At 41.0% G+C, this 18,829-nt stretch overlaps 1 long non-coding RNA gene across 3 annotated transcripts in view; it reads left to right on the top strand.

Moving 5' to 3' along the window:
* LOC137517826 (uncharacterized) overlaps positions 1-18,829 on the top strand; it is a 138,937-nt gene that overhangs the window by 58,130 nt on the left and 61,978 nt on the right. For all 3 annotated transcript variants that reach the window (XR_011020682.1, XR_011020681.1, XR_011020680.1), the window contains 3 exons: positions 811-921; positions 6,765-6,903; positions 16,988-17,108. This is a non-coding gene — a long non-coding RNA (uncharacterized lncRNA). The remainder of the gene's footprint in view (positions 1-810; positions 922-6,764; positions 6,904-16,987; positions 17,109-18,829) is intronic.

The raw sequence follows: 18,829 nt of genomic DNA, 5'->3' as shown, positions 1-18,829 counted from the left end.
ATATCACCCCCTATGCTGCTATTGCGGCCTCCTGGCAGCATAGGGGGCGATATTGTGGCTGGGAACGTGAAGAATCACTCGCTTTAATTCATTGGGCTTGATTCACAAAATGGCATGGCTTTTTGCGCGTTTTAGCATGTTTTCGCGTGAAAAAACAGGTTTTGCATGAAAACGGTTATCGCACCCAAAAATTTGCGGTCGCAAATTTTTCGTGCGTTAACGCTTGCACGATAGTGCGAATTTATCACGCAAATGCGATCGCTGACGCGAGAAATTGTTTTTAAAAAAGCACTTTTTACAGCATGATAACAGTTAGGACCATTTTGTTAATCAAGCCCATTGTGTGTAGATTTCGGAATGTTTAATTTGCAAAGGTGAATCTGTTTCAATATTACACTGTTTTTTGCTTCTCCGACTGCAGAGTTACAGTAAACGAAAAGCCTCTGGTGTCAGGTTTCACTCACAATTACAAATGTTTATGTTGCACATAAGATACATTTCCTCTGCTCTCTACAGCGAGCTCATTCAGAGACAGGCAGTTGCCAGTGAGAGCTTTTCACACACAGGGTTAACAGTTGAAGTGTGAGGGATTCCCCCTCCTCTCATGGTTCACTGATCCGTCAGATTTGGCCAGACTTGCCCTCAGTGAAGTGTGAAAGGACTTTGATAACAGTAACCACACAGATAAGCATTGGAATGTATACACCCATGCTTAGCAGCACTTCCCAAACAATTCCTATCTCAATTGAAAAAAACATGTTAATCGATAGTGTTTAAGCTTCATAACCCTCATTTTAATTCTGACTTCAGCTTTATCAGACACTGGGCCTCCTTTATTAACGATCTTCTGAGCTAGAAAACACTGGAGAACATCAGTGCTCCAGCATACCTCACCTGAAGAGGTCATCTTACCAGACCACAGCAAGTATTAATATACAACTAGTCAAATAGGAATCACAGGCATGTGTAGGCAACTATAGCAAGAGCCTGCAAGGAATCCAGGACATCCAGGATCAGTTAATATCACAGCAAGAGGTCTTAAAACTGAAATGTTTTGTAATATCAGGACAGGAAATATTTTAGTGGGGTTTCTCATTTCCTGTGGCTTTAGATGACATGCTGATCATGTTCAGTTACTACGTTCTGTGGCTGGAATTACTAGAATTGTTCTTGGTCATTCTTTCTCATTTGATCTTAAATATCCACTTTTCTAACAGGGATTTGGCAGATTTATTAAGAAAATTTACAGTAGCCAGACAAGATAAAGTAGGGAAGGATTAGAGGGTTGATTCACTGAAGAGATTTCCACTCAATTCCTATTTCCAGCAACATAGATCCAAACTGACCTTTATATTAGAATATGTAGGGAGTTGTGTGTGTATGTACATATATATTTATATACCGGTATATACAGTATGTGTGTGTGTTTATTTACCTCTTTGGTTTTGTTTTTTCTAAATTGCTAAAGTAAAGAGTAATGAAACTAAAGATGGCCACTAACAATACAATTTGGCAAACTTTCATTTACGAATGATTCTTCGTATGAACGATTTCAAAAGATCATTTGTGACCACTAATGGACAAAAATCTCCTAACCAATCCGATCACATTGATGAGATTGATTTGAAATTCAGATCATTTTCATTAATCTGATCAGATTGGTTAGGAGATTTTTTTCCATTAGATGTCACAAATTATTATTTCCAGTCATTCTTACGAAGAATAGTTCATAAACGATCATCCATCAAATTGTCTCTTCAGTGGCCACCTTAAAGACGTAATGAGAAATCTGTTGTCTGCCCATACACTGGTGATGGATTCCCAATGAAATCTATCCGGCATCAGACTTGCAACAGCGGCTTTGCCATCTGCCCAGCTGCCCCCCAAGTATAAAATGTCTCCCCCCATGCCCTGCTATGAAATTTCCCACCTGTCCCACTGGTCTCCTGGCATCCCCTCGCTGTCAGTAGAAGTCGCTCCTGCGCGAATACAGAGTCGCAGCCGGGGTTCTTTCACATACGACTGTCGTCGCGATATTTAATGCCATAAGCACCACACACCCAGTCGAGCACTTTTGATGGAAATTTCCCAGCATGTCTAAATGATGCATTTGACCGATTTCGGCATATTATTGATAGAACCATTAATTGGAGGGACATGTTGCGGCACCGATTTTCATCCTATTCAAAAAATCGATTTAATCGGATGATCGTTCAAGCTGCAAAATCACTAGATGTATGGCCACCTATAGGCTTCCTATGTTAAGTTAACTCACTTTTAAGAACTGTACAAATTCAGCTCTTGTGTGAAGGTAATAACGTGTTGGGACATTTTGCTTCACTTTTCTTACAATGCAAATTCAAGCTGGCTTTAGATATTCCTCGAAGATTACCGTTTATCGGAATCCCAGACTTCCCCTCTACTTTTGAAAATAAATCTGCAATTTCTTGGTGGCAATCCAACGCCAGGACCAATAAAATAAATTATAGTTATCCAACAAATGTATTTCCTTTAGCTTACGGAGCTTTACGGGAAGCATTCCGTCAGAGTATTCATTCGGATAGCACCAGATCAGACGTTTTATGGCATCTCCTGGATGGAGAGGAGTGAAAAGAATTCATTTCCTTTCGCTCATCTTTTTGTGTAAATGACTCAAATTTAGTTTCAAATCCTTTTTTTTGCAGTTATAAAAATGGTTGTATAACATTGAGCCTCTTAGTTCCTGCTACTGGAGACTGAATGCAGTGACTGCACTTTATTAACCGGTTAAGGACGATGCTACGCCCTGTTTTGATGCTGATGTGGCTGCCAGGGTATAGATTTCAGCTCACTGATACCACGACTTTTCGCCGCTCAGCGCTCCCGCCGATCTCGCCGCTGTCTCCCCGCCGGAGCTCACTCGTCCTGCTGTCCCTATAACAACAGAGCCCTGTGAGCCGGTCAGGAGCTGATTTCACTTACAAAGGAACTTCAGCCTAAACAAACATACTGTCTTTAAGTTACATTAGTTATGTTAATTAAAATAGATAGGTAATATAATCTCTTACCCAACCTGTTTCAAAAGAACAGGAAAATTTTTGATTTCATGAGGGCAGCCATCTTTTTGGTTGAAAGGAGGTGACAGGGAGCATGAGACACAGTTCCTACTGTCCTGTGTCCTGATCACCCCTCCCAGTTGCTAGGCAACGAGAACAGAAACATAGGAAATCCCATCATGTTTTGCAGAGCATCAGAAGAAAAATGCTAGGGCAGTTTTCTTTGATGGGGCGGAGCTTAGCTTCAATGCAGCTAAAAATGAGGCTTAAGGAAGAACTCCAGTGAGGATAATGTAATAAAAAAGTGCTTAATTTTTTACAATAATTATGTATAAAGGATTTAGTCAGTATTTGCCCATTGTAAAATCTTATAAATCCCTAATTTACATTGGGACATTTATCACATGGTGACATTTTTACTGCTGGCGGGTGATGTAGCTGCTGCTTGCTGTTTTGGCAGTTGGAAGCAGCTGTAAACAGCTATTTCCCACAATGCAACAAGGTTCACAGAAAGGAAACTGCCAGGAGCACCATGGTCCTCAGAGTTACTTGTGGCAGGGGTTTGACCACAATTTCAGCCATACAGAGCCCCCTACTGATCCGTTTGTGAAAAGGAATAGATTTTGCATGTAAAAGGGGGTATCAGCTACTGATTGGGATAAAGTTCAATTCTTGGTCGGAGTTTCTCTTTAAGTAAGAAAAACAAAGCTCTGATACTGGGAAACTGTTAAAGAAACACCAAGCCTTTTCAGTGTTGCTGAGTAGATTTTTAGTCTGGAGGTTCACTTTAAATGGTTAAGAAGCACTGCACAAAATCATTTGTCTAAGCTACAACATATGCCCAACTCTAACCTTCACTGTGGAGGTACCAACCTCTATCCTTTACCCCTCTTATGTCTAAAGCTGAATACTCACCTAGCGACACAGGAAGATGGAGCACAGTGACGTCCCCTGATGATGAGCACTCCCCAATCCATCTCCCGGATGGCATGTACCCGCGATGTCATGTGACGGCACACAACGGGCATCAGCTAGAGTTCAAATGATCACGGCACTTTGTGTTGGAGTCGTCGGGGATCTTAAAGATCTGATTTGTCGTGACGGTTCTTTTTGTGGCTCATCGCAAAGCATTGTTCCCCTAATCGTGCACTCATACCCACCTTGTGAGATCACAGGAAATGATCGCTCGTCAAAAAAAGAAAAAAATCACGAGGTGAATAGAAACCTTAAAGTGAACCTCCGGACTAAAAATCTACTCTGCAGAACTAAAAAGGCTTGGTGTTTCTTTAACAGTTTCACAGCATCAGAACTTTGTTTTTCTTACCAAAGCATCATTTTTAGCTGCATCTTTAACTTAGCTCCACCTATCAAAGAAAAATAGCCTGGGCTTTTTTCCCCTGATGCTGTGCAGAGCATGATGGAATTTCCTATGTTGTTATTCACGTTACCTAGAAACTGGGAGAGGTGTTCAGGACACAGGGCAGTTGGAACTGTGTCTCATGCTCCCTGTCACCTCCTTTCAACCAAAAAGATGGATGCCATCATGAAATCAAACATTTGCCTGTTCTTTTAAAACAGAGTGGGTAAGAGATTATATTACCTATCTATTTTAATTAACAAAACTAATGTAACTTAATGACAGTATGTTTGTTTAGGCTGGAGTTCCTCTTTAACCTTTGAACTCTCCCTAATGTGAACTGTCACTAACCTCACTTTATCACTCTATTCTAACCTTACCTTTATTATGCTAGAATTAAATTGGAATTACACTCAAATTACATTTTTGCTCTAATGCATTGAACACAGTAAATAAATGAATATAAAACACAAGAAGACTTCTCTGATGTTTTTGAATGCATATTCACACCTCACTGATGCTAACTGCTATCATTGCTGGCTGCAGAACAATTTATCAGACTGACTCTCAATTAAGTTATTAGTGAGCAAATACAGGAAAAAATGATCTGCTTATCTTATCCCCTCCAGTACATTGTAAAGCAGACCGATGGTTTTAGTTGTTCATTTTTTGCTGTGTTTAATCTTTGGACCATAGATGATATTTCAGTATAATACCACTTTTTACCAAATTTTAACAAGTTTATGTGCATCCAAGTTTGTGCATCCAAATAAAATGGCCCCTAAATTATTACTACAGTCGCTTTTTGTGGCCAGGTTAAAGTAAAACTTTTCCCAGTATGGAGAATTCCATTGAAGAACAAAAATATCTGAGATTTACTTTGTAAAATACAGCAGGATTTCCTTTAATGCCCTGGGCCTTTGCAGTGGGCCAGTCAGTTGCTGGGGATGATCAGACCCTTATTCATTTAACTTTTCTTCTTAGATTTTTTTCCCTGAAGGGAATTTCTTATCTCCTCTACAAAATAATTTGTCAGTACAGAAAAAGTACAAAAATGTAGGTAAAAAGAGTAATATCCAACATTTGATTATTTTCTTCCTTGCTGGGGTTGTTAAAGAGACTCTGTAACAATGTTTTCATCCTTATTTCTTCTATCCTATAAGTTCCTATACCTGTTCTAATGTGGTCTGTGTTACTGCAGACTTTTCTAGTTGCACAGTGGCTGTGTTATCTCTGTTATATGATCTAATCTTCTCTCTTCTGTCGGCTCTGTCGACTGAGACTGCTTGTCATTGGCAGAAGCTATACACACCCTCTCCAAGCTTTGTATGAGTCAGAGACTGAGCTACTCTCAAGCCTATCACACTCTAGTTAGAAGCCATGTCTTTTGTTTGTAAACACTGCCAAAAAATGGCAATTACAAGCCAGGATTTCAGCAGGGAGTGGCAGAAACAGTGCAGATGGGCCCAGGAGAACATAATAAATAGAATGGAATGCTTTTTATTGTAAGAATTTTAGAGTACAGATTCTCTTTAAAGGTATTTTATTGAGATGGTGTGAAAAAATCTCTTGGAAGAAAACTCAGAAGAAAAGTTCATGGAATATGGGTCATGGGATTCTGTATGGGGAGAAACAGGGACTTGTGTTTTTTTTATATTTTATTAAGTGTATCACATTAATGGTTTGAGCACCAAGAGGAATCTTCCCCCTGAGAGTATAGCCGGACCACTGGGCTGAAAAGAGTATTCAGGCCAGTACTGATCTGAGCTATCTGACTCTCTCTTGCCTCTTTCTGTTGTTTTATCCACCTACCTTTTGAACACATGGTGCCATATGCAATTCACTTTTTCACCTGACTTTTCTCCCAGGAGATAATTTTTCATCTCTGATTTAAAATAACTTTTCAGCACTTTTCAACTAAAAAAGTACTAAAAAGTTGGTGAAATAGTACTATTAAAATTATTTTGAGTATTTTCTTGCTTTCTGGTGGCTTGAAATGCAATTTATTGACAAGTTTAAAAATATCACCTAGGAGAAAAATCATGTGAAAAAGTGAATTGCATATGGCCCATGGGCCCATATGCAAGTAACTTTTTCTCCTGAGTTTTCTCCTAGGAGAACATTTTTCATCTTGTGTTTAAAATAATTTTTTTAGCACTCTGCAATTGAAAAAGTACCAAAAATAGGTGAAAAATTACTACTAAAACTATTTTGAGTATTATCTGGCTTGCTGGCCGTTTGTATTTACAAGTTGTGAAAATATCACCTAGGAGAAAAAGTTAATTACATATGGGCCATGAAGTCTAAGCAAAGTAAACAACATCTTCTTCTACTTCCTTCTGACTTGAAATTGTAATGTCTTTAATTTGTAGGTATACAGAAAACCAAATACTAAGCGGAAACAAATGGCATCATCTGATTCAGTAGAGAGAAACCAAAGGTTTAATGAAGTAAACCAACAGAGTAGATTGTTGCAAATTAAATCAAGATTTGGATATGACCTGACTGAAGGTAAATGACTATGTCACTAAGTGGAACCAGAAAAAATAACAGATCGGGGAAATTGAGTCCGCTGGGTACCACTGACTCTGACTATTGCTGTAACAGTGTAAAGAATTAATAGAGTGTTTTTGTCTCACCAGCATTTTATGTCTCATTGCGATTGGGGCTGTTTCAAAACCCAACTTGCTAAGTGAATGTAAGTTTAGAAGTTCATGCTAACCTAAGCCAAACTTTCTTTTTACTGTGACATCCTGACTTTTAATGCCAACACACTTTCATTTCACAACAGTTTTTACAGTTGACTCACCTTGCCATGCTTGAGGCATTACATCTGAAGATGGTGAAGTACAGTTTAAAGAAAAATGCTTGTAGTCTCAATGCCAGTAGTGGCGGCATAGCTAATAAGCTGTAAGCCCCAGTGTGAGTTTTTAATTAAGCCCCCCCCCCTTAAAGTATTTCATACATAACAATAGATCAGCAGCACTAAAACCTTCAGCAGGTTATTTCGGTGCGCGCTCTTCCTCACGCTGAGTCTGTCCTGGGCGCGTTATGTACAACCTGGAGGGGGGGGTTGTAGTAATTAACCTCCTTGCCGGTCTAAAAAATCCGGCAAGGAGGCAGCGCCGCACTTTTTTTTTTTTTTTTTTTTTTTTAAATCATGTAGCGAGCCCAAGGCTCGCTACATGATAGCCGCTGAGCGGCGGCCTCACCCCACCCACTCCGATCGCCTTCGGCGATCAGAGTATGCAGGAAATCCCGTTGGGAACGGGATTTCCTGCAGGGCTTCCCTGGTCGCCATGGCGACGGGGCGGGATGACATCACCGACGTCATGGACGTCACAGGGAATCCCGATCCGCCCCTCAGCGCTGCCTGGCACTGATTGGCCAGGCTGCGCAGGGGTCTGGGGCGGGGGGGGGGGGGGGCGGCTCGGCGCGGCGGGTAGCGGCGAATCGGCGGCGATCGCGTACTACACGCAGCTAGCAAAGTGCTAGCTGCGTGTAGGAAGAAAAAAATTATGCAAATCGGCCCAGCGGGGCCTGAGAAATCCTCCTGCGCAGGTTACCCAGAGCTGAGCTCGGGATAACCGGCAAGGAGGTTAACGCCACCAGGAATTTGTGCGGTAACAGGGTGAATTATCATTCGCCTCTGTTGCCATAATGAAGGGCAGTGAAACCCCATGTACACTTAAAAAGAAACCATAACCAAGTATTGAATTTCATCCCAATCAGTAGCTGATGCCCCCTTTCCCATGAGAAATCTATTCCTTTTCTCAAACGGATCATCAAGGGGGTCTGTATGGCTAATATTGTGGTGAAACCCCTTCCACAGTGTGATGTCAGGACAGTTTCCTGTCTGTGAAACTCATTCCATTGAGGGAAATAGCTGTTTACAGCTGTTTCCAACTGCCAAAAAAGCAAGCAGCATCTCCTTCCACTGACATCACCTGCCAGCAGTAAAAATGTCACCATGTGATAAATGTCAGAATGAAAATCAGGGAGAGGAGAGATTTTACAGCAGGCAAACACTGACTAAATCATTTATACATAATTATTGTAAAAATGAAGCACTTTTTTATTACATTATTTTCATTGGAGTTCCTCTTTAAAACCTGCCGAGGACAGCTGCAGCGTCAGACGGGTGAGTGGGTTTTCTGGGTTTAGGAAAGTCAAAGAAGGCTATGAGTGTGGGGTGGGGATACCTTTAGGGTCCCAGAGTCTGAAGGGTGTTTTCTGGTGCATCTGATCTACCCCCCATTCATCACATTGCAGAGAGATCTTTATTAGAAACAATGGAGAACCCGATCTCTACTTCAAAAACCTGATTACAGGCCTAGGCCATACAAATACAATCAACAGATTAATCTCAGTGCTATGTCATGCTCACTTCAGGGGGATTTTTAATTTGTTAAAGCTATTTTGAAATTATCCTATCTGAATAGAACTAAGAGTGTGTACACACATCTAACTTTGAGTGGCCAATGATTGGCCAGTTTTACTACTGCCATGTAGTCTAATGCTGGGAATACACCATACATTTTTCTGTTAGATTTTCTGTTAGATTTACCTGCCAGATAGATAATTTCCAACATGTTGGAAATTATCTATCTAACCAGCTATCTGCCTAGCAATTAGGCATTGTTCTACTCAGCAGGAGATAACCAGAAGACAATGCACCAGAGATAATGACCAGTCTCTACAAAAAATAATCTAATTACAGTAAATCTAGCAGAAAAATCTAACAGAAAAATCTAACAGAAAATTGTATGGTGTATTCCCAGCATAAGAGTTTACCTACACAAACTGTCCATAGTATTCAAAATCTGTTAGCCCTCATACTACATGAAGGCAGTAAAATTGACATTAGCCTATCAAAATAAGACGTGCGTTTCCACCCTAAGGCCTGGTACACTCTTTTAATTATGATTGGCCAATCACCGACCAATTTTACCAGATCCATGTAGTATAAGGGTCAACAGATGTTGAGTACAATGAGCATATTGTTAAGGTAAACCTTCATACTTCATGGAGGTGGTAGAATTGGTCAGTGATTGGCCAGTCATAAGTAAAAGTGAGTACTTAGCTTAGAGTGTGGCTACATCCATTTGTTTTGCACCGCCCTTGATAAATATGCCCCTTTATCTGTAGTTCAGTGCCACATATCTATGCAGAGAATTTTAGGCTCATACACATGTCCAACATAATGCACAACCAAACGCTCAATGTGACCATCCACACACCAATTTGTTTACACGACAAGCACATGCACACACAACAACCAACTCACTTAAACACTATGCGTGCAAGCTACATGACAAACTGCACAACATGTCCACAGTCAAAAACAACAAAGCTGATCAAAACCCTTGTACACACGGGGCCAACCTGAGTGATAGTTGGGCAGGTTAATCCACCGGATGGATCTTGCAAACAACCTGTTATCAGTTGGTTGTCTTGTTGTTTTCCCTGCTGAACACACGCCCAACTATCTTCCAACAGACCAAGTTTAGAAGATAGTTGGGCAGATTGTTTGGACATGTGTACGAGCTTTAACAGTTTAGACTTTAAGTTCACTCTAAGCAAATAATTATGACATCACTGGAACCAATGAAACGGCTTGTCACTTAAAGATGGAAATCTGTAATCTGATTGGTTCCTGAGCGCAATAGTTCCAAGTTTTCTTCTGCACTTGCATTTATGAAAGAGCCTCATTGTTTTTAACGTCAGTTTTGCCGTAATATGATTGAAATCCGAGTCCTTTTCTTTTTCCTCACATTAATAATCGGTAGGTGATAAAGTTAATGTTGGTCATGGTCTCTGACACAGCATTTAATAAAATTGGTGCTTGGACAGACTTAATTTAATGAAGGCTGATGGTATTTGCTCAATCCTTTTTGGTTCTATATTAAAGTGACAGCTTAATTGGCAGTTGTGACCTGGAGCTAATTAACTCTAATAGGGAAATCAAGAATTTTTTAGCCTCCTACAGTCAAGAGAAATCAGAGAGGTAATTCTTATTAGCAAATTATTATAGCAACATAGTTCAAGGACTTACAACAACTAAAGTATATTTCAATTACAGGGCTTCATCCAGAGACTAGAAGCTAATATTTTAAATCTAGACATTTTCAAATGAAATGAGCATGTTTGAAGCACAATGAAACCTTTTCTGAATATCAAAAAGGAAACATTGAAGGTAAAGGCAGTGGGATAAGTCACTGCCTTTTTAAAAAAAATGTAAAGTGAACCTGTAACATACCTGTACAATGGAAACTGATTATATTATTAGAAATGCATTTTACTATCAGTGAAACCTAACTTATTCCAGTCTTCTTCTACTGCTTGGTGCAGAGTTAATGAAAGTCCAGCAACCTTTTTTGGTTACGTGCTAAAGTTCTGGCTCCTCCCCAATCTTCTGCTGTTTTTTAGGGCTTCTTGCACATTATCCATCGTACTCTAGGCTTCCCTCTAGGTCTAAATTCACTATTCCTTACATCAAACAAACACATTCTAGGGATATCTCTTTCTTTAATTCTCACCAACTGCTCAAAATGCCTGAGCTATGCCTGCTCTATTTCTTCTCCCTTTTTATTATTATGATTTAGATAGTGCTGATGCTGACATCTTCTGCAGCACTGTACAGAGTATATAGTCTTGTCACTAACTGTCCTTCAGAGGACACATTTAATCCCTACCATAGTCACATGTCCATTTTAGTCAAGAGCCAATTTAGGGGGAAGCCAATTAACTTATCTGAATGTTTTTGGGATGTGGTAGGAAACTGGAGTGCCCAGAGGATACCCACGCAGACACAGGGAGAACATACAGTGCAAACTCCTTGTGGATGTTGCCCTGGCTCAAATTTGAAATGGGGACATATCGCTGCAAGGCAAGAGTGCTATACACTAAACCACCGTGCTGCCCATCCCTTCCCTGACCAACTCCTGCCTGACTACTCCCGTCTGACATTTTTATGTTTTATTTATGCCAACTAGAGCGCCAGTTACCCCTAACCCTCTCGCCATAGAAATTAGAGTACCTGTAAAAAGATGAGAAGACGAAAAAGGTAGAAAAAGTAAAACAGAGTAAATCGTTCATTCAGCTAACATGGTGAGGTAGTAAACCACTGACACAGAGATACACACTCAGAAGCTACAGAGATGGGGTTGCCCCCCAATTTTCATGTCCCATACAGAGACCACAGCCTATGCCCAGAAAATAAAGATTCACAAAGTCAGAATGTCATAACCCACTTGTAAGAGTCAGTGGGGTTGATTCATAAAGCTTTTCTGTTGAATTATCTTACCCTACTTAGTAACTCACAATTTATCACTCCTTAAAGTGGTTTAAAACTCAGCCTTTCCCTATTGCTGTAAAAGATTATTTATAGCATAAATTCTGCTACCGCAGAACAGTACTTATAGCAGAACACAGCTCTTTGTTCTTCAGTGGAAAGTTCTTTGCTTCAGTGGGCAGTTTCTGGTTGCATACGAAGAGGTGCTATCATTATCTATAGTTTACATTCCTTTGTCAGATACATTTAGTAAACATTAAAACTGACCTGTACTGAGCTAAGAAGCAGAAAGAGCTGAGAAGTGGTCACTAGATAGATTTTAATATATAAATACAGTAGCTATGCAATAAAATGCAATGGCAGCTTTCAGAGCAGATAAACTGTACTTTGGGAATTTGTAATTTGTAGACAGACAATGGCTATCATTCATAAAGCATTCCCGCATGTGGTAATGCTGAAAACAGCTGACTTTACTGAGCACTTAGCAAAATGTTAATTCATAAAAGCTGTTACCGCATGAAAAGCTCAAATTACCGAGCAGTGCAGGAAATTACCACCTTGTGCGGTGATTATCTCAACACATGTCACTGAGGCCTGGTGCACACCAGAGGAGTTTTTGTGGGCGTTTTGAGTTTTTGAAACCTCCTGCTAATGTTATCCTATGTGTCTATGCACACTGGAGCGATGAGGTTTTGTAAAAAAAACCCCATAGCATTACATTGGGAAGAGCTTTTGAAACCTTTAGCGCTTGGGGCGCTTTTCTGGTGTGTCTCAGCCCTGAATGTCAATTCATAAAGGTTAGAGCAGGCGGTATTGAGACAGAGAGTACCGCTCCCTTGGAAGAGGCATGCGGATAACAGCTAAGTTAATGGAGACAGATCTCCCAGGCACCAGCAGTGAAAGAAGAACAAAAAAAGGCTTTCCAGAATACCCCAGGCTGTGTTTTTTAACCTCTTGGGTACCTGTTTTCATATGTTTTTTTACATCAGAAAGCCTGCATGTGTAACATTTCTTGAAGTTCTTCTAAGCTGTGGCAATTAAATAAATTGTTTAAAAAGACTAAAGGTGGCCACACACGATACAATAAAATGATCCGATTTTACAGTAATTCGATAAAAACGATCGTATGTAGCAAAAAAAATCGAAAGCTTTTTTTTTCATTCGACTGAAAAATCCGATCGGATTTCCCGTTTTCTTCGATTTTAATCGATCCGGACTGCCAGATATTTTTCTTCAATCTTTCTAAAGATTGTATGGTGTGTGTTAGATTGTCAATTTATTAATATACACACCCTAGCAATTTTCTCTGAGTTTCCAATCATTTTTATCATAATTGGGGACACAATATAACATAGGTGTGTGGTACATTGGTCATATTTTTGAAATGTTACAATCAGTCAGAAAAATTGATTGCAATTCTTAAATTGAACAGATATTTAAAAAATTGTATGGTGTGTGGCCACCATCATAGACAAATTTAGCGCAGATTCAGGGCAAGGAAGGCAGTTTTTTTTTTTTAAATGCACATCTAAAGGGAAGCTGGGGCTGCCTCTTTTATTGTAACACTGTCTCTGGAGGAGAAAATGTATCTTCTTATGTTACCGCCAGGGTAGAGCCAGCCTTAGTTCAGGAAAATACCGAACTTCTATCGCAACTGTAAACATTTTTATGAATTAGCACACAGAAGTCTAAAATACAGTGGTAATGCGGTATTTTCCCACCCGGATTGTTTTACTGTACACACTTTTAGGAATGTTAGCCAATATTACAAACACATTTTTATTGAATGTTATTTCAGAGTTTTATCCCATTTAACTCATAATTTATCTCTCTATAGCTGACTTAACTCATGGTTTATCTCTCTTTATTTGACTTAACTCATGATTTATCTCTCTCCTTATCTGTTTATCTCATGCATTAGCTCTCCTTACAGTTAATCTGAAAAATAAGTAAGCTTTGTGAATGAATCAAATTAACCCCATTATCCTTAAATTCAATTCACAATATCTATGTAATGCTATATTTCTCAATCAGATCACATCTACTAGCTGACTAATTGTTTTTGAGTCAGGCACCTGCAATAGGAAGCAGCCAGTGGAGTCAGATCAGAGTCACAGCATCTGATCTGCATGCTCATTCTGCGCATGCAACTTAAAATATTAGAGGCAGAACATCAGCAGAGGCCAGGCGAGTGGCATTGTTTATTAGAGAAGGAAGATGGAAACCTCCGTATATATCTCACTTCAGTCTAATTTTAACACAACCAGGGCCACACAACCCACTTCTTAAATTGTACCTGAGATCAAAGATTATGCTGTATTTATACTTACCTCCTGCTCCATGCAGTCCGTGGAGACCCTTGCCGTCCTCCTTGGCCCCTCCATTCTGCCGCTATCTGGCCTGGTAATTCAGCCAGTCATGGTCAGTCGTTGCTCTTCAGCACATGTGTGGCTAGGCTGAGTGCGCCCCCCCAGATAACTGCCAAACGTAGGAGTCGAGGAGAATGGCGAGGAACTCCATGGACCTCACGGGGCAGAAGGAAGCCCCAGGTAAGTATAAATACAGCATAATCATTTATCTCAGGTCACCTTTAAGAATCACCTATCTTCCTCTCCATCCTAACTTTTCAAAACTGTGTAGACACTTCCATCATCTTCATCCTTTTTTTTATCTCCGTTATCAATTGTATCCTATGTTCTGTTCCTCCACCTCTAAGATGTAGTACAAGCTTGCATAACATATTTGCACTAACAATAATGCTGTAATAATAATAAAGATAATGTATTTTGCGTGTGTGATTACCCCTTGTGCTGTGTGTAACACTTCACCACTGATTAAATAGGTGGCTAGCCACTCTTCTTTTTAATTTAATAGTTTTAGGGGGGGTAGAAATACAGTTTGTATAATTTCGGCACAAGAATATTTATCTCCTATCCAATTAAAGGTCAGATTCATTATGAAATGTCTTTTAGCGTTAAACAGGAACATGCATTGTCCATGTTTACCATACCAGCACGCGCGCAGCTGTTTCCCGTCTGTTGAACATGTGTGGTCTTTTCACACAACTTTACATTTCCGCTGAAAAATACAAAGTTTTTTGCAGGAGAACCGGCGCAGGGTTTGCAGGTGACATTACCTTCCACTGTACAATATGGAAGGCTCAAAGACTCCAAACATCCCTGACTATAATTATAAATAAGTTTATTTACAACACCCACCAGCTATTGTAAATATCTCCGGTAAAGCGCCCATCTGTGTGGGGTTGAAATACAGTGAAACAGCTGTGCAGATATTTCCACACAAATCAAGATAATTCTGTTTGCTGGAGAGTTAAAGATTCATGGGGGAACAACACCTTTCATGGAATGCAATGAAGAAGGAACTGAAAAACAGATTTGCTGTGTGCAAAGTGTCTGTAATTAAAAACAAGAACATTTTAATTTGTACGTGAAATTTTTTAAAACCATATTTAAAGGACTGTAAGCTGAAAAAAAAATTAGTTTAACTTACCTGGGGCTTCTACCGGCTCCTAGCAGACATTCTGTGCCCGTCCCGAGACAAAACGATCCTGCGAGTCCCGGTGCAGCTCCCTTTGGTTTTTGCAACTTTAGTGTCGTAAGCAACTGTGCCTGCGAGGCCCTGGCCATGCGCATCCTTGTTCATTGTTGCTGGGAGCTTCCTGCGCAGTACGCTCCCAGCGATGTCAGCAGGAGTGAGGATGCGCGAGGCAAGGACCACGCAGGTGCAGTGTCAGTGCTGTCCCAGTGCGGGAACAGGACATCTGCGGGGGGCCGGTAGAAGCCCCAGGTAAGTTTTTTTTTTAGCTTACAGTAGTCCTTTAAATCTGAACTTGCCTATGTGCCTAACTTGCCTATATTTCAAGTGTACTTGAGCCGAAGCTCGGGTACAAAATGAGATACTTACCTAAAAGGGCGGGAAGCCTTAGGATCCTGTTGATGCTTCCCTTAGTGCTCTGATGTCCCCCTCGCTGAACAAGGCATTGTCATGCCAATCATATCAGGGCCGTGCACGTCCTCTTCCATCAGCGCGGCCAAGCCCGCACATGCCCAGTAAGCAACTGCACATGCAAGGTCGTTCTGGTGAAAGGTGTGGAGTGCTGCTCCAATGTGGAGTGAGGTCGCACTGAGTAACGGGGGACACCAGAGCATGGAGGGAAGCCTCAATAGCATTCTGAGGCTTCTCTCTTTACGTAAATATCTCTTTTTGAACTTTTTTTTGCTCGTGTTCCCTTTGAAGGGAGCCTAAACCAAAGTGATAAAAAAAAAGTTTCACTTACCTTGAGATTCTACCAGGCAGCCCCCTGCAGCCATCCTGTGCTTGCGCCATCCTGGATCAATGCTCCAGTCCCCTGCCGCGGCTAAGTTTCATTTTTGGCGACTGGCTTGTCACCGAGCCACTGTGCCCGCACACAGCCTTTATCTCGCTCATGCCGCCGTTGCCATCCTGCACATGTGCAGGAAAAGAAATCTCGTACTGCACATGCACAGGGGGGCAAAGTGAGTCAGAGTGAGGATGCGTGCATGGCCAGTACCATGCAGGCGCATTGGCTTGCCAGTCGTAGTGGGAGACCGGAGCATCATTCCAGGACGGAGCTGGCACAGGGAGGCTGCAGGGGGCTGGTAGAAGCCCCAGGTAAGTGAAACTCTTTTTTGTCACTTTCGTTTAGGTTCCCTTTAAAGGCTTCAGGTGTAGTCCATCCACTACAGAATATCAAGTTGTTAATGGAAAGGGTCATTGTCTTCCCAACAGTTCCAAGTGAGGGCTGGTAGAGTGACATCACCACACTCTGCCTAAAGGATCAAGGAAATTATTATGCACACATACTAGCAAGGCTTTACTTTGCTGACTTACCTTTTAGTATGCAGCATGCACCTTCTTGAGCAGTGTTGAAATTACCCCAGAACTGTGTCCTGAAGTCTGCGTCAGTCTCCCAACAATAACACATCGTTTTCATTTCTCAAGGTACTGCCCTCACTGCCTCATGTCAGTTTGTCATTAGGGATGGTCAATGAGATGCAAATTAGCAGGATTATGCAAATTTTGTATGCATATCTATGTTACTTGAAAATTAACCAATCAAATGAAGCCAAGGTGTTTTTGCCAGGGATTGATAAAGCTTTTGAAATTGTTGTACCCATTTCCACACTTGTGCCTGTCCATAACTTCATCCCTGAGATCTTTTGACAGTGACGTGCGCTTATATTTTATAATTTGCTTGGAAACAGGAATACCAGTGTGTGTGTGTGCTAAGGTAATGAAAGTGATCACATCTCATCACAGGTGGAATCTTGCCATACCACTACGACCTATTATGAGACTCGCTGGAGTTCAAAAAATAGCAGGCGAATGAAGAAGACATGGAGAAGTCATGTGCAGTATGTCCAGGCTGACCCCAGCTCAGGTGACATGCTCTTCCATAGCCTCTGCTACATGTACTCCGCAAAGGGATGTGTGGAGGGCAGATGGCTACTAGACATCAGAGAATGCTGTATGTGTGAGTGTGTGTGTGTGTGTGTGTGTGTGTGGGGGGGGGGCACTACACATCAGGGAGGGAACACTGTACAGGAGAGGGAGGAGGGAACACTAGACATGAGGGGACACTGCTGTATGGGAGAAGAGGGGACCACTAGACACTAGGTATGATATATGAAGGGGGGAGGGGGACCATTGGATACCAAATACAGGGAGTGCAGAAATATTAGGCAAGTATTTTTGAGGAATAATTTTATTATTGAACAACAACCATGTTCTCAATGAACCCAAAAAACTCATTTATATCAAAGCTGAATATTTTTGAAAGTAGTTTTTAGTTTGTTTTTAGTTTTAGCTATTTTAGGGGGATATCTGTGTGTGCAGGTGACTATTACTGTGCATAATTATTAGGCAACTTAACAAAAAACAAATATATACCCATTTCAATTATTTATTTTTACCAGTGAAACCAATATAACATCTCAACATTCACAAATACTGTATACATTTCTGACATTCAAAAACAAAACAAAAACAAATCAGTGACCAATATAGCCACCTTTCTTTGCAAGGACACTCAAAAGCCTGCCATCCATAGATTCTGTCAGTGTTTTGATCTGTTTATCATCAACATTGCGTGCAGCAGCAACCACAGCCTCCCAGACACTGTTCAGAGAGGTGTACTGTTTTCCCTCCTTGTAAATCTCACATTTTATGATGGACCACAGGTTCTCAATGGGGTTCAGATCTGGTGAACAAGGAGGCCATGTCATTAGTTTTTCTTCTTTTATACCCTTTCTTGCCAGCCACGCTGTGGAGTACTTGGACGCGTGTGATGGAGCATTGTCCTGCATGAAAATCATGTTTATCTTGAAGGATGCAGACTTCTTCCTGTACCACTGCTTGAAGAAGGTGTCTTCCAGAAACTGGCAGTAGGATTGGGAGTTGAGCTTGACTCCATCCTCAACCCGAAAAGGCCCCACAAACTCATCTTTGATGATACCAGCCCAAACCAGTACTCCACCTTGCTGGCGTCTGAGTCGGACTGGAGCTCTCTGCCCTTTACTAATCCAGTCATGGGCCCATCCATCTGGCCCATCAAGACTCACTCTCATTTCATCAGTCCATAAAACCTTAGAAAAATCAGTCTTGAGATATTTCTTGGCCCAGTCTTGACGTTTCAGCTTGTGTGTCTTGTTCAGTGGTGGTCGTCTTTCAGCCTTTCTTACCTTGGCCATGTCTCTGAGTATTGCACACCTTGTGCTTTTGGGCACTCCAGTGATGTTGCAGCTCTGAAATATGGCCAAACTGGTGGCAAGTGGCATCTTGGCAGCTGCACGCTTGACTTTTCTCAGTTCATGTGCAGTTATTTTGCGCCTTGGTTTTTCCACACGCTTCTTGCGACCCTGTTGACTATTTTGAATGAAACGCTTGATTGTTCAATGATCACGCTTCAGAAGCTTTGTAATTTTCAGAGTGCTGCATCCCTCTGCAAGATATCTCACTATTTTTGACTTTTCTGAGCCTGTCAAGTCCTTCTTTTGACCCATTTTGCCAAAGGAAAGTAAGTTGCCTAATAATTATGCACACCTGATATAGGGTGTTGATGTCATTAGACCACACCCCTTCTCATTACAGAGATGCACATCA

The sequence above is a fragment of the Hyperolius riggenbachi genome, chromosome 5, assembly GCF_040937935.1.
Source record: "Hyperolius riggenbachi isolate aHypRig1 chromosome 5, aHypRig1.pri, whole genome shotgun sequence".
Taxonomy (NCBI): domain Eukaryota; kingdom Metazoa; phylum Chordata; class Amphibia; order Anura; family Hyperoliidae; genus Hyperolius; species Hyperolius riggenbachi.
This window is presented reverse-complemented; position numbering and strand designations above follow the sequence as displayed.